Below are 13,613 nucleotides of genomic sequence, written 5' to 3' on the forward strand. Positions count from 1 at the left end.
ATTTTAATGTAAAATACAAATTCTTCAAAATTTGTATCAGTTTGTTACCGTTTTTGAAGATTAGTTGGAGGTTATAATGATGTTGGTGATCGTGTAATCTGGATGGATATGACTGTAACTATGCTTTCATGGAGAATAGTTGCGTGTGGAAAGCAAACCGCTAACTCTGTCATTACGAAGACATTGTTGAAGCGATAAAGGGGAAATTCTTTATAGCTCATACGTACACAAATATTTTGTGGGTTGAGTTATTTTCATATGCAATGAATTTTTTTTATTCAGCATTTTAGGAAAACTTAAATATGACAATAATTCTAGATTTAAATTGAAGTTTAGGATAGGAGATTGTCTAATGCTGATCATTATTGTTGGTACTTGGTAGTGATTGGAGTCTTGGAGACGGTCTTACTAGAAAGATATATCAGAGAGGTAAAAAAGACAGTTAAATTGTAGGCTTCCACAAAAGAAACAAGATGAAGGTGAAAGCAAGTTTTCTTTTAGTTTTTTGTTGGAAAGATTGACAAGATCATTTGCGGCAATGACCGGGTAAATCAAATTTACAAACTAACCGCGCAATTGCGCGGGTTTACAGAACTTGTAAATAAATAAAAAAGATTTAAACGAGAAATACACAGGAAACTTAACAAAGCTCCAAAACTACTTGGAATAGAAGTTTCTTGATCACCTAACAGTAACTGATCAAGAGAAGACCAACAAGGGACGTCCCGAATCATCATCCTCATGGCAACAGTACTGTAATAATGGTGGTGGAAAAACCCATCCATAATCAATCGAAGTTGAATCAACTAATATAAAATCATACATTGTAGATTCATTTGTATCATGAATATCTCCAAGACTGGGTAACTTAACTATCTCACTTAATTCATCATCTTCTTCAGATGATAACATTGAAGATAATAATGATGAAGAAGAAGACGATGTTGTTGTTGCTGTTGAGCGAAATTCTACATTGAATTCTTTCATGAAAGCAGCTTTAGATGCAGCAGCTTGAATATCACTAGGAGAATGAGAAACAGGACGAGGAAGTGAATCCGTGAATTCAGGAAAATTAAGAATAGCTGAGTTACCTTTAATACATAAAGCTGCAACATCATGAGCTCTTGCTGCCATATTCTTGATTTCTTTCTTGGTTCACGAATTTCAGATACCCATTTCCCCCAACTTCTCATGCTTACACCTCTGTATGTCGGATGCTTACTGTTATAACTGTCTCTACTACTTCTTCGGTTGGTTTCTGTTTCTGTTGCATTTTTATCATCAAAATTTTGATGTTGCAGAGACCCATTACAAGAAGAAACTGAAGAACAAGTAGAAGACTTAATCTTAGAACAACATTCTATCTCTTGCGATTTCGCCATTTTGAAGTTCTTAAATTTGTCGAAGTCTCAAAAATTGTGAAACTATAAGTCAGTGCTTTCTCTGTTTATACTAAAAATAGTATTAGTCTTAGGATTCTTAATCTAGACAATATGATAGATGTAGTTAACGCTTTCAAGGACATGTGGAGGGAGGAGAATCATCAAAACTAAACAGACCCTAATACTTTAATGTCCATTTATTACACAACCAAAAGACTCCAAATATCTTACTAGAGAGGGGGTAGTCCTAAACTAGTAGGGGACTAAATATATTTTAGGTAAAACGTCTGAATATGGAAGATTTTTTCCATTTCCCCTACTATCACACCTTTAAATCGATGCTGCAATTTTCTTGGATGCTTACCGACACAATGCAGTTCTTTAACTAGACTGCACCACAAACTTCTAACTCATACACTTGCCTCTACAAAACCGAACCAAAACAGTGTGCGGAGCCTAAAAACCCGAAATCAGGCCGAAAGAGTGACACGACAGTCTGGTTATGGTGTCACAAGGACATTTACATGAAACTAGCTACCTATATCTTATTTAAATCATTTTGTATATATTATACTTCTAGATACCAACTATTTCTTTTCAATGTATCGCGTAATATTGTTATAGTGGACAGTTCTTGAGGGACTTGTATCTGCACAGTTTTCATTAGTTTTTGTTTTTCTGTCTATATTAGCAATACACATTTAGAAAAATGGTGCAAATATCTTGATTTTTTTAATCCCGTCAACAAGTGACGGGATAAAGCAAAAGAAGGATGCCAAGATAACATAAAAACTTACATCAGCAGTACGTTGCTAATGGTTCAATAAGGAGACGCGGCAAAATAAAACTCTTGCAACTACTCTCATCAAGTGGTTGCGAGTGAAGCTCATCAATGTCCGCAGTTGGCCTACAAGCTCTATAAAGAAACAAATGAATGCATGTTTCAAGTTGGCGTATTCCATCGATGGTGTCAAACTCACAAAAAAGTCAATATTAACATATGGTCCCAAGTCCCAACCAAGACGGGCAACCCATTTATGCATGTCAGAAGTGTTTCGCCACTTGGCGAAGCATAATTAACATGTGTCGAAAAGATGAGGGTGTTATTGGTATATAATAGTCTTCTAATTTAAAACACATTGCTAGTTACATTCTTCTTCTCCTTTCTGAATAAATCATGTTGGAATATTTTTGTCCGTTTACAAGATACGAAGGTGACCGTGCAGTGAGCCAAACTGATGGTGATGACTGTGTCCACGTGAAGAAAAGATCTAGTCAGTTATTTCCGTGAAAAGAGAACAACTCCATTGACATGTAATTTGTTAGGCTTAACATGTCTAACTAGCTGTCTATATCATATTTAAACCATTGGTATGTTTAGATATCTACCATCACCAAATATCATACTCCGACAGTTAATAAATAACCAAGGAATGAATTTTATTAGATGTTTGAGGAAACGAACCCCGGTTTCGGTTACATAAAATCCATGAGCCGTGTTGTTTTTCTTAGGTTAGTGTAAATATATGCCCGGAGGAGTAATCAAAATTGGTTTTTAGTGAACTACAGAACTACACTCTTGATCTGGGTCTCTTGGATGTACATATGTAATCAACATTTTAGTACAATTTATTTTACGCAAATAAAATGAGAATTTTAAAATAGCTCTTTCAACAACTGCATTTCTTAATCTAGTTTTCTTTTTCTTCATGGACGTTTAATTAGTTCTGATCTTGCACTTCATCCTGATTCGAGTTTAGTTTTGTCAGCTCCAAGTTGAAAATTAAGAATAGCTTTTACTACCTCTCAATGGAAATGCAGTAGGATCCTAAGCTTTAGCAGCTTTGATATAAGTATCATATGTGCTTAACCAATTCCTACATCCTTCTCCATTTGGGTCTCTAATCTCTGCAGCAAATTTATCCCATGTCCTTCTCGGGGAGGAGCCGAGATTTGTAGGTTGGGAGTGCAAAAATTTACTTTGGGGTATAAAAATTTTCTTATGGGTTGCAGAATAACAAAAGTAGGCTTGTAAATAGCCATATGTGTTTAAATGGGCCAAAAAATTAGCTTTGGAGCGAGCTGGACGGGAGTACAAATGCACACCCTTACACTAGGCTGGCTCCGCCACTGTGTCCTTCTTGTAACTCCTCTATAATGGTTCCAGTCACCCAAATTCTTTGATACTTTTTTTTTCTCTGCTTCCTTTACGATTTTGATTTGACGACGACGATGATTTTGGTATAGCATCTTCAAAATTTGATCCAATGGGGTTAAGATCATCAAATAGATGTTTCTTGATTTGATGAGGAGTTAAAGTATCGTGATTGCTTACATATACTCATATCCATTAGAAGAAATGCGTAGGTTTTTGAGAGTGGAAAAAGAAGAGTGACCAAAAAAGGTTTTATACTGGGGGCCTGCTGCACTTACCGACATTTGCAACCGCAAAATGTCCGGATAGGGAAATCAATGGATCAGATCCAAACTCTCAACATCTGGATTGGTAATGGGCATATATGGGTCCTTTTTTTTGTTTCGCCCAGGAGAAAAGTATGGAGAACCTATTCGGTGAACTTATCATTTACGTTATATAGGGAGAGGAGTTTTGAAAGGTCAAAATCTTGACTTTTGACTTTGAAAAAGTTGATTGATTTCACAGTAAGTTTTTGTTTACTTCGAGAGTTTCGTTGTTTAATTGGTTGTGGCGAGGTGAAGGGGCTAAGGAAACAAGTAAATTATGAAAACCGTACCACCTTTAGACGTGATCTGGTTCGCTTTGTGTTGGTTTTCTTTTTGTTGACTCATAACCTGAATTTGATCGGCATTAAATTCAATCCGAAATATAGATATTTGACCGATAATTTATCTCAACTATTGTCTCGAAAATATTGAAACCAGATACAATATTAAAACATATATATGATCCAATCATAAAAAGAAAGAAAAACAAAATCGATTGAGTCAGAAGAGCACAATACATGTTTCCTTAGACAAAGGTATTCAGTAAATAAGACATATGATCCAAACCAATAGGGGTGGTTTGTTATGTGCATACTCCTTTAAAGGAATGCGAACAAAATTAGACTCGGATTGATAGTATAAGGGAAACATAGAAAAGAAAAAGGTCATTTTTTGGCAATTAGTGAATAAGTTGTTACGTTTATACGTTTATGTGAAAATGCATGTATAAATAACAATTCATCAGCAAATAAAGAAACTACCGTACTTGCTTGTACCTAGCTCTATTGGATAGCTTAAAGTGTTTTAACCAGGGGTTTTCATTTAAAAAATTACTTTAAAGTTACTAAACCCTAGCTCGGTTGAATAAAAGTAATTCTTTAATATCCATTTTGGAATTCATTTATAGAATTACTGAACCCTAGATCTGTTTGATTGTAGTTGCAGGAAATCCTACAACCACACTCTTACTGAAATCTTAATAACAATTCAAGTAATCATCTTAAAATTCATACATTCATTCATAGAATCTTCAATATGGTTACAAAGTTTGAAACTAACTTTAACTTGGAGAACAAACAATCTTTCTCTCTTCTAAATTCCAAGTCTAAGCTCTCAAAAACATCTCTCCCTTTACATGGTCTCTCGGTCCCCTTATATAGGGATTTTACATAGTGGATGACAGCTAATAAAGCCCTTATTTTCGGATCTGGCGTGCGTCATTAACGCACGCTTACTCTGACTCTTCTCGCATGTACTCTATAACTTCGCACGATCATCACACTTTACTCGTGATTCTTCTGACAGCATCTGATACGTCATCTTAAATATATTGTACGCGTTAGCCTTCGCTCGTTCATCGAACCATTACTTCGCACATATGATAGACATGCGGTATTTAGTATCTACATTTTGCCTCTTCTCATGTCGTTTCTTTATAAAGGGAGCGATATGAGAAACTCCAATTTACAATGCCGCACTCATTCACCTCTTCATATTCTTATCAGCCGACAAGTTTCCGCGATTTGAGTGTAACTGTCTACACGTACTGATTTTCTCTCTTTTTACCGGCACGTTCGAATTTAACCGATCACTTTTTTCCTCTATTTATTAACCAAATTTGAGGAGAGATAATATTTTCTTCTTTATTTCGTCTTCCATTTTTATCTCTGTGAATTCTCTGTAAATCTTTATCTTCTTCAGATTCCTCCATCATTCTTTCAATGTTTTATATTTAAATTTTGTTGTTGTTCCTATGGATCCTGATCAAAGGTTTGTATATTTTGCTGGAACTCATCTGATCTTTATTTATGTTACCGATTTGTCGTCATATTAATCTCCATAATTGTTTTGTTTTAGCAAGAGTTCTTCTTCTAGGAGTACCAAATTCACAATTGCTAACCCTAATCCTTCTTCAAGTTTGAAAGACAAAGAATCTCTCAAGAGGAACTCATCGCATAACAAAGGAGTAAGAAATATTTTCTTTTGTATAAACAATATTGTTTCCTCTATTTCTTTTTGCTTTGTTATTCGCAGGAGTCCGAATGCGAGATTGATTGTGGTATGAAACCTAAGGCGAGAAGAATTCGCAAATATCCTCTACTCAACAAGAGCCTCATAATTCCTGAATTTGATTGCCAGGAAGTTGATGCTACTTCTCGCGTCAATACTAACGCTCCTGCACCAGACTTGATTGCTTATATTTCTTTGGATCCAACTACTTCTCCAAATGAGTTTATCGTTACTAAGGAGAATGCTCCTATTGATGAAGTAGCGAAGAACATTCCATTTTCTCCGTACGTAACCGCACCAACCATGGTCCACACTGTTTCTACCTTCGTCAATGTTCCTCTGTTCGCGAATATCCCCGCACCTATGAAAAATGTCATTGCTCTGCTTCTATGGATATTCCCGCATCAATGGAGAATGTTACTGCTCCTGCCTCTGCATTAACAGACTCTTCTTCCTTTTCTTCTAAGTTTACTCCTCTTTCTCTAGAGTCCCTTTCTATTGATAAGGATATTTTATAAGGGATGAGTTCCACTTCTCAAGTTTTATCTGATCTTATAGACTCTGCTCTCTCATCTTCTGATGACCCTTTTAAGCTTCACATCTATAGCACTTTTAAAAAATTGGTGTGCGATTGTCCACCAAACAAACCAACCAGGAGCGAAATCTTCTCTGAAATTGATCCAAGCGTGCATATCCTTCTGAATGTCCTGGTAAACACTTTTTTCGCACATCTTTTTATTCTTATTGTACTACTTCATACTTGCTCTTATTTTTTTTATTCTCCTTTTTAGGAAGCTCGTCGTCGCATGATTTTAGCTGAAGGCTATTTCGAATCTCGCAATTCCACAATGAAACTCTCTCACCAGAACACCATTCTAGGAAATGAAATTAACAAATTGAAAGGAGAGCTTCAGACTGTAACTCTTGAATCTGATGATCTTTGTAAGAGGAATCAAGACCTAAGAGGTGCCCTTCTTTTTACCTTTATACCTTTCTCTTAGTGTAATCTGCTTTTCTTATCCATGTTTTTTGAATTTCTTCGCATGCACATTAAGATTTAAATCAGAAACGCGTTATGGAGTTGTATGAGTTTCAATTTGCTGCTGAAGATGCTCGCTCTGACAATGAGAAGTTACAAAATCAGATAATTCAACTAGATAATGAACACTCATATTCGCTTGACCAGATTGAAAATCTAACAAATGAGAATGTCTGTTTGTCTCAACATTGCGAAACATTGGATTCCCAACTCTCTCATCTATCTTATTTGTTAGGTATTGATGACTTGAGACATCAAACCTTATCAGATGTAAATCAGAGTCTCTCCCAAGAGAAACGTTCTTTTCTGAAGAAGGAAGCAATGTTTTCGTGTCAATACCTTATTCTTCAAAAAGTTTGTGAAGACAAAGAATAATCTCTTCACTTATTACAGAAACAATATGATGAATCTTCAGAGAAATTAACCGCTCAGAACGAAAAGATTATTCAGAGTAAGATACATTTGACGGTGAAGATGAATCAACTTCGAGAAGAGTATACTCAATTGAAAGAATCTCATGATGCTCTTATGAAAGAGAAGACTTCACTTTTTTTAGATGAAATAAGAATTCGATCTCGTCTTAGAGGTCTAGATGGTGATGATTTTGATAAGGCCATGGAGAATGTGAAGAATAGTGGTCTTGGTTTAGCTCAATATCTCATTTCTCAAAGGGAAGGTAGTCACATGTAGCCGACTGCCTTAATTTACTTATCTTTTTTAGCTATTACTTAAATTCTGTCATTGCGAGAACTTCTCCTCTTTTATAACTCTGAATTTCTTCATGCAGATTCTGAAAAATAGCACCATTCTACCAACTCCCAACTAAGATCTGATCTGGCCAAGGTTTGCAAAGAGCGTGCAAAACAAACAAAAATATCCAAAGATCTTTCAGTTGTACTCAGTTCTTATCGTGACCGAGCTGAAAGGAGGTTTTCGTTTCTTCAAGATTTTATGGAGGTTGATATAAGAAATGCTGAGAAGAGTATCGCTCGCCATGCTCACACTAAAACTCAGACTCTTGTCAATAAAAATCACTTCCTTCGGTTATTGTTCCTCCTCTTGAGATAAGCGATGATGAAGGAATCCGTGAGCCTGATAGTGACTGTGATCATGTAAGTGATGAGGAAGAAGATCTTAACATTCCACATCAAGAGAATCAACTTGGGGAAGACAAATCTGGTGAAGATTTATTCAAAGATCCTGAGAGTGAAGTCAACATCGAAGCTTTTGCAGGTGTTCAAGATTCGCCTTCTAATAATGCTTAGCTTTTTTCTTTTCTTAGTTTCTTGTTTCTTCGCGAACGAATTTTGAGGTACTTCAAACATTCGCTTACTTTACATACTCGTTTCTTGATAAAGAATATAATATGCCTTTTTTTTCAATCTCCATACTTGCCTCTTATTATTTTCTTGGAAAGAGACGTGAAGTAATTTTAGCTTATGTACCCTGCAAAATAATATCAGCGTGAATTTGTGTTGTCTCATGAGGTCTTATCATGCCTTCCTAAGTAAAGGTCTTATTTTTCCTAGTATATTATATTTTTGTTATGCGACGAAATCGCAGGACGTCTTTACGCTTTCGCGCAATGACCCATTCATCTCGCCTTATCATCTTCTTGTATTATTGCCTCTTCAGGTTTTATTGTTGCGCAAATATGATAAGTCTTAATGCTCTCGTGAGTAAAAAGTCTCATCATATTTGCGTCTTTTGACACAATTCAGCTCCCTAATGGAGGGTGTCGTCCTTATATTCCCCCTGACTGCCCCTTCAAGGAGGCGTAGCCCTACCTGGTTAGGGTGGGTTCCTCCCATCCAGTAATACAACAATCGGTTGTTTTCGCGGCCTCTTATCCCTCCACCGATATGGCTTATGGTTACAAGACCGCACCCTAAGTGGGGTTTCTTCGGAACGAGTGCATCATAGTCAAGACTTGTCAAGCATGGCCAGGTACGCTCCAGACGCCCCAGGCACTCTTGACTCAACCGTGTACCTCGGCGCCTTGATCGAGTTTGTGCACTCCTTAGGAGAGACCTTGTCACCTTAATCTTTCGATATAGGCGCCTCTCCTGGATGGGTTTTTATTTCACCCCAAATTTCCATGACTCAAGCTCTAGGGTCGGTGTATCTTTCACTTGAGCCATGATAACTAGCATCCGAATTATGAAGTGCGTTAGGTCTTATTCTTGCTAATACAGGTGTATTTGTACGCCTTTATGGAACTTAGTTAACCTCAAGCTAAGTTGAGGGAAGAATCCTATTCTAGGCAGAATTCCTAGTTAGGGAAGATTTTTGTTTTAGAAAATACTCTTAGTTTAGGAAATAAATTCCTAATAGAATCCCTTGGTTGACTGAGTACGATGAAGGATATAAATAGAGGGCTTTGGATAATAGCTAAGGCCACACAGAATACTAGGCAAAGATAACCTAGAGAAAAGCTTGGAACAATACTTGTGCAAGCATAGCAAACAGTTTAAGGTTAAACCACTGTTAGAGAAGATTGTGAGCGTAACAAAGAGAGAATTGTAATCGTTTTCTTGTTCATAATCTAGAGAAGATATTTTCTTCGAAATTACTACTTGTGTTCTGTTTTCTAAGTTTCTCGTCTATTATTATTCTGAATTCCGCCTTTATAGTAATAGCTACCAAGGTACAGAGATCATACGTATCAAGTTGGCATCACGAGCAAGGTTAGTTTCTAGGGTAAATCCCTGTGGTTTTCACTAGATCTCTCTACATAAAGCTTGGTGAGGTACTTGAGAAGCTAGAAGACGTTAAGAAAACAAGGGGATCAAGGATGACAAAGTCAGATGATGATCATAATTAAGGAAGGCGAACCACAAACTATGGAAGAAAATGTGGCTACGTTGCAAAGAGACATGAAGTTTATTCAAGTTACCCTTCAGGAATTGAGCGAATGTATTCGTTCTCATACACCTAAGAAGGAGACGAAGAAAAAGGTTACACCTTCACCTGCATCTTCGGAAAAAGATGATTCAGAAGAAGAAGAAGAAGAAGATGAGGATGAGGATGACGAAAAGAAGAAAAGTGAGTTTCTTAAAGGTCCTACATCAACTAAACCTCATGGTAAGAATCTGAAAATTGATTTTCGTGTGGATATTCCACTTTACGATGGGAGTGTCGATGTAGAAAACTTGGATGATTGGATTGAACGTCTAGAGACGTATTTTTCTTTCTTTGAATATGTTCAAAGGAGAAAATTGCTTTCGCGGAATTGAAGCTACAAAAGAATGCTCTAACCTGGTGGAAAGCTTATCAAAGACAAAACCTAGGTAAGGGAGTATTGTCGTGGAAAAGATTCAAGGAAGTTGTAAGGAAACAGTTTTATCCAGTTGGCTACCTTAAGGAGAGATGGTTCAAGTAGTATAACTTGAAGAAGACTTACAACCAAACCGTGCAAGAATATACTTCGGAATTTTAGAATCAAGCTATGGTTTTGGATTTAGACTTGGAAGACCATGCGATCTATATGAAGTATATTTTCAGGTTCCATGAGTTTATACGGAAGGAGTTGGTGATGTTTTCGGTGGATACTATCTCCGAAGCAAGTACCAAAGCTAATGCCATTGAAGGCAGGCTTAAGAAATCTGATTCAAAGGGAAATACTAAGGTGAAATCTCGAGGTACCACTGTAAAAGGAGGTGAAAGGAGCAAAGAGAACAGGAAGTCTAATGACCAAGAAGGTTTAGTTTGCACTTATTTCAAACAAACAGGGGATGTTGTTGACAAGTGTTGGATGAAGTACCCTAATCTAAAACCAAAAGGGTTGCAGAAGAAAGAAGCCATGATGACAACAATAGTCACACAGGTTCCAAAAGAAGTCCAAGGACTAACAGAACCTAATCAAAAGCTCTCTCCAATGGCAGGAGGCGCAGAAGAACTTATGAAAGAAGATACCAGGGAACGACTCTTCACGGTTAAGATGCAGGTTAAGACAACACTAATAGATGTTGTTATTGACCCGGGAAGTCAAAAGAATTTACTTTCACATTCTTTGGTACATAAGTTGGGTTTGAAAACTTTCAAACATCCGAAACCATATCCTTTAGGGTGGCTTCAAAAGGAAGGTGGGCTACAGGTTGCAGAACAGTGCACGTTCAAGTTTGCTTTTGATGAGTCATACATTGACGAGGTTACATGCGACGTGGTTCTATTGGATGTTTTTCAAGTTGTAATTGGTAGTCCTTACTTGTGGGATCGAGATGCGGTTCTATATAGAAGGGAGCAGAAGTATACATTTACCAAAGATGGGAAACTTTTGTAATACGAGCTATTGACTCTCCTCTTGAGGGAGCAAGCTTGATTACAACCACTCAGGCTAAGCGGTTGGTGAATGCTAGTACAAAGTTCATTCTCCTTGTGATCCGTTCTCTTGACGAGAAGCCGAGTAGAGTTAGTTTGGAATACATTACCAAACAACAAGAATAAGACCTAAGAAGGTTAAGTATGTTTGAACCACCATTAAAAGATAATGTTGGAGATGACAAGATGATATTGCCACATGCGGAAGACTTGTGGTTTGATAGAGAGGAACCACTCAAGGAAGACTGTATACTGGAGCGAAGAGTAACTAAAACGCGACAATGAGAGAAAGAAGCTTTTCTAATTGGATGCAAAGGTCAAGTTCCTAGCAAGGCCAAGTGGTTTAACAAGGAAAAATGGACTCTCGAGTTCCCTAACCTTCATTTTTAACTCTCATAGGAGTTCAAGTTCTTAAAAGGGGGACCCATGATACAAGTGTATTTGTACTCCTTTAGGGAACTTAGTTAACCTCAAGCTAAGTTGAGGGAAGAATCCTATTCTAGGCAGAATTCCTAGTTAGGGAAGAGTTTTGTTTTAGGCAATACTATTAGTTTAGGAAATAGATTCCCAATAGAAGCCTTTGATCGACTGAGTACGATGAAGGCTATAAATAAAGGGATTTGGTTAATAGCTAAGGACACACAGAATACTAGCACAAAAAACCTAGAGAAAGCTTGGAACAATACTTGTGCAAGCTTAGCAAACAGTTTAACGTTAAACCACTGTTAGGGAATAACGTGAGCGTAACAAAGAGAGAATTGTAATCGTTTTCCAGTTCATAATCTAGAGAAGATATTTTCTTCGAAATTACTACTTGTGTTCTATTTTCTAAATTTATCGTCTATTATTATTCTGCATTCCTCCTTTATAGTAATAGATACCAAAGTATAGAGATCATACGTATCACTTGCCTCTTGCTTTATGCGAACTAAGGTGCACGCCACAATCAGATAACTAGGCTCCTTAGTTGGAGTCTTTATTTCTGATGCCTTCTATGAAGATCTTATTATAAGGTCTTAGTTTTGCCTTTTTATTGCATAATATCATTATAACAAAATCTTCAAATTCATCCATTTGAATAGTAGATCCTTATTGAATATTTAGGAATTCACATCTTCATTTTCGCTCTCTTCACTTTCACATACATGTTTCTGCCTCTTATATGTATGCGACCATCATCGCATGATTTATGGATAATATTTCTTCAGATATAATCTGTCTCATGGACGTTCCAATTTTCGACCTGTGTTCTTTCCCTCAGGATCCATCAATTCATAAGCTCCATTTCCAATTATTCTCTTAATTATGTAGGGTTCATCCCATATTTTCTCCATCTTTCCATCACTTCCTCTCTGATAAGCCGGTATTTCTCGCAGCACTAATTCTCCAGGATGAAAGTCTCTTATTTTTACACGCTTGTTATATTCTCGAGCTATCCTCTGATGATAATTTTCCATATGTCGCAAAGCAACTTCTCTTTTCTCTTTTAGATCATCCAGTTTTGTTAGGATTAAATCCGCACTTAAATTCTTTTCCCATGCTTCTCGCTTAGTTGTAGGAATTATAACCTCAGTTGGCAATACCGCTTCAACTCCATATGTCAGGCAAAAAGGTGACATTCTTGTATCCTCCCTTCTTTGATACAATATATCCTAAAAACTTTCCCGATGCTACCCCGAAAAATGCATTTTTCAGGATTTACCTTAATATTGAATTGTCACATCTGCTCAAAGATTTCCCTTAAGTTGTCTACATGATCTTCAGCTTTCTTACTTGTCACCAACATATCATCAACATAGACTTCTAATGTGGTATGTATCCATTGTGCGAACACCTTCTCCACCATTCTTTGATATGTCGCATTTGCGTTTTTCAAACCGAAAGGCATTTTTGTATAACAATATAATCCTCTAGGCGCGAAAAAAGCTGTATGCTCTTGGTCTTCTTCAGCTAACGGAATTTTATTGTAACCTTTGTATCCATCCATCAATGATACTCTGTCATTTCCTGCTGCCGACTCAACCATTTGTGGTATGTCAGGCAATGGATAGCTGTCCTTCGGACATGCTTTGTTTAAATCACTGAAGTCAATGCAAATCCTTATTCCCTTATTCTTCTTTGGCACCACCATGTTTGTTATCCATTCTGGATATTTCGATGGTCTTATGATTCCTGCTTCAAGCATCTTCTGTAATTTTTCTTCTATCTGAGGATGGTACGTTGTTGCTATCTTCCTTATCCTTTGCTTGAATGGTCTTGCATTCTTGTTAATATCCAACTTATGACATGCAACGGAAAGATCTATTCCTGGCATTTCTTCCATGCTCCATGCAAAGATGTCTTTATATTCTCGTAAGAGGTTTATTGTTTTTTCTTATTCTTCTTCTTTTCCCATTTTA

At 36.8% G+C, this 13,613-nt stretch overlaps 1 pseudogene; it reads right to left on the bottom strand.

Annotated features, from left to right (window-relative positions):
- Positions 1-699: 699 nt before the first annotated feature.
- On the bottom strand, positions 700-1,382 carry LOC113335717 (annotated as a pseudogene).
- Positions 1,383-13,613: the final 12,231 nt, after the last annotated feature.

The sequence above is a fragment of the Papaver somniferum genome, unplaced genomic scaffold (assembly GCF_003573695.1).
Source record: "Papaver somniferum cultivar HN1 unplaced genomic scaffold, ASM357369v1 unplaced-scaffold_15, whole genome shotgun sequence".
Taxonomy (NCBI): Eukaryota; Viridiplantae; Streptophyta; class Magnoliopsida; order Ranunculales; family Papaveraceae; genus Papaver; species Papaver somniferum.